The sequence below is a fragment of the Nerophis lumbriciformis genome, linkage group LG10, assembly GCF_033978685.3.
Source record: "Nerophis lumbriciformis linkage group LG10, RoL_Nlum_v2.1, whole genome shotgun sequence".
Classification (NCBI taxonomy): Eukaryota; Metazoa; Chordata; class Actinopteri; order Syngnathiformes; family Syngnathidae; genus Nerophis; species Nerophis lumbriciformis.
The window spans coordinates 147,070-151,023 of NC_084557.2; positions in this window are offsets into that span (position 1 = coordinate 147,070).

Consider the following 3,954-nt stretch of genomic DNA (forward strand, 5'->3'; position numbering starts at 1 on the left):
CCTGTTACGAGCCCCCGGCCACGGGGGTGGCGGGCAGGTAAGCTGCTTACCTGCTGCTTACCTGCTGCGCGTGACGCCGGCCGCGGCGAAGGCGGACGAGGCGGGGTGTCGGTGCGGTGGGCGCGGTGGTGACCCTGGACGTGCGTCGGGCCCTTCTCGCGGATCGCCTCAGCTACGGCTCCCGGTGGGGCCCTCTCGGGGGAAGGGGCCTCGGTCCCGGACCCCGGCGAGGCGTCCCTTCTCCGCTCCGTAAAAGTGTCCATCTCTTTTTTTTTTCTTCTTCTGTTGTGGCATATGCTGCAGGTGCCTGCTCGTTTTTCGTATGTGGGCAGAGGTGGGTAGAGTAGCCAGAAATTGTACTCAAGTAAGAGTACTGTTACTTTAGAGATTTATTACTCAAGTAAAAGTAAGGAGTAGTCACCCAAATATTTACTTGAGTAAAAGTAAAAAGTATGTTGTGAAAAAACTACTCAAGTACTGAGTAACTGATGAGTAACATATACACTCATATCATATATATATATATATATATATATATATATATATATATATATATATATATATATATATATATATATATATATATATATATATATATATATATATATATATATATACATACATACATACATATACATTGATATATACAGTATATCATTTATAAGTATTTATTTTGCTGTTTTTGTTTACATGTTAAAGGTGTTTTAATGAATATACATGCATGTTTAACACATATAGATTCCTTTCTTTCATGAAGACAAGAATATAAGTTGGTGTATTACCTGATTCTGATGACTTGCATTGATTGTAATCAGACAGTAGTGATGATAACGTCCACGTTTTCAAATGCAGGAGAAGAAAAGTTCCTCCTTTCTGTCTAATACCACATGAAAGTGGTTGGTTTTTGGCATCTTATTTATCCAGCTTCCATATTCGTTTTTATACACTTTACAAGAAATATATTGGTGTCAAACTCCGTAGCTTGCTAGCTTGTTTACGCTGGCTTTCGGAGACTCTTGTTTTGAAAGCACAGGCGCGATGGCGCGGCACTTTTATTGTGAAGACAGGAACGTCCTCATGTGCGGTCAGTCTTTAGGCTTTTGACGGTACGGTTGAAATAAAACAAGTATCTTTTTTCCTTCACACTTTTGATTGATTGATTGGAACTTTTATTAGTAGATTGCACAGTACAGTACATATTCCGTACAATTGACCACTAAATGGTAACACCCCAATAAGTTTTTCAACTTGTTTAAGTCAGGTCATGTGACCACCTGGCTCTGTTTGATTGGTCCAACGTCACCAGTGACTGCATCTGATTGGTGGAACGAAGCGGAATGTCACCAGTAAGGCAGGCACTTTGAAGGTCTGTCTGACAGACCAAAACAAACAAAGCGTGCATTAACAGATCGATAAAACGATCTCCTGCATTTGAAAACGTGGACGTTATCATCAGTAAAAGTAAAAGTATGTTGCATTAAAACTACTCTTAGAAGTACAATTTATCCCAAAAGTTACTCAAGTAGATGTAACGGAGTAAATGTAGCGCGTTACTACCCACCTCTGTATGTGGGTAACAACATTTAACTATGTATATATATTTCCGAATTGGTTTAACTGCCACCCGCCTGAATCTATTTAAAATCAAATTTTTTTTTTTATTTCAACCGCCCGACCCGACCCGACCCGCGGATAAAATCAATTTTTTTTTAATTTCATCCGCCCGATCCGCGGATAATCTGCGGACTCCGCGGTTGTGCCCGCAAACCGCGCATCTCTAGTAGGCAGTAAAAAGTCGTTGTTGCAATTGTTGGCTTTAAAGTCATATCCAACAATTGCAACAACGACTTTTTACTGCCTACTGAGTTTTGTTTTTTAATGATTTCTGCTGGCGATGTGCCTCCGCATTTTTTTTCAAAGCAAAAAATGTGCCTTGGCTCAAATAAGGTTGAAAAACACTGCATTAGACATTCGCGTTATTAACTGTCATAAACCTTATTTAAACCATTATTAACTTGACTTTAGAGGCCAAATGCATCTCCACTGTCACCAGAGGTGTGGACTCGAGTCACATGACTTGGACTCGAGTCAGACTCGAGTCATGAATTTGATGACTTTAGACTGGACTTGACAAAATGTAAAAAGACTTGCAACTCGACTTAGACTTTAACATCAATGACTTGTGACTTCACTTGGACTTGAGCCTTTTGAATTGACATGACTTGACATGACTTGCTACTTTCCCCAAAACCCAAAGATGAAAAAGTTATTCGGGAGCGCTCCGTCTTTTTCATTGTGTACTTGTCTATCAGCGTTGCGTGTGTCAGCTGGTGTGCTCTCAGTACAACAGCCAATCAAATTACATCTACTTTGTTTTCATCACACAGCATTCATCCAATCAAATTGCAGGACAACCAAGGAAGAAGACATGTCCAAACCACACGCCAGTGAACAAAAAATGATACCTAAAATACTTTCGTTTGGGTATAAAAATTACGAGGTGGTCAACACAAAACGGTTTGCAGTATGCAACACATGCGGTTCCAAAATGACTGATGGAGAGGCAACAACTTCCAACTTCGTCCGGCATTTGAAGTTGCACAAAGAAGGGTAAGTTTTGAATGAAAGATAACGTTTATTGGCTAAGTAACGTGACTTTTATTTGCTGTGTAGTTAAATCAGTGAGGCTGTAAACTCACTGCTAACGTTATAACGTTATTGCAAACACGGGAATCTGTTGCAGTTCACTACCTTATTCATACTTTTTGTTCAGTGATTTTTTTCAAGCAGGGTTACGTTAGTCAATATATCACACGTAACGTTAGACGGCGGTCAGCAGTACCGCGTATTTTAGCCACCTAAAAAAAGACAAAAATAGTAAAATAAAGGTCAGTTAAAATGTATACTATATTATGAATATGTGTACCGTTTTAGCTAGCTTTCTGACATACTGTTGGTTGTTTACCTCAGTGGTCCCCAACCACCGGGCCGCGGCCCGGTACTGGTCCGTGGATCGATTGGTATCGGGCCGCACAAGAAATATATATATATATATTTTTTTTTTTTAATTAAATCAACATAAAAAACACAAGATACACTTACAAGTAGTGCACCAACCCAAAAAAACTCTCCCCCCCCTTTTGTTCTGGGCATTGAACATGAAGACTCTTCCTTCACTGTTCCGAGTGGCCATGAGAGTCTTGGCAGTGCCTGCCTCCAGTGCTCCAGTGGAGCGAGTTTTCAGCCATGGTGGCATCATACTACGCCCCCATCGTGCACAAATGACTGACAGACTCTTGGCTAATTTGGTCTTTTGCAAATGCAATGCAGCATAGGGCCCTGACATATAAAAAGTACAACTTTTTTGTTATGTTCACGTATATGTCATGTTTTTTCAATGTTAACACTTTTGTACAAATAAGTACATTTGCACTTTATTTTTTAATGTGTTTGTTCTGTAAAGGAATGAGTTAATGTTTCAAATGACTGGTTAATAGTGCTATTATGAAGTGCAATGTCAGCACAATTTTCTTTCCTGCAATTTAAAATGCACTTGTTTTAATAAATAAATACAGCGTTTGAAAAGCATACACAATCTGTGTTAATATATTAGTCTGTGGTTAAAAGGACTTGAAACTCAAAATGCAGGACTTTGGACTTGACTCGGGGCTTGCCTGTCTTGACTCGGACTTGAGGGCAAAGACTTGAGACTTACTTGTGACTTGCAAAACAATGCCTTGGTCCCACCTCTGCCTCATACAGACACGAGTCTTCTCTGCATTTAAGGAATCGGTCATTAAAACGTCACAAAGGCCACGCCATTTAACGTGAGGCTAATATTAAAACCTAGCGGTGGCAAAAGTATGAAGTTCTGGAAGATTCCATTGGAAATGCGACCTCTCTTGTTTGAGGGCGTCTACGTCAGCGAGGAGGAGTGGGGGGGTTTCGTGTCGG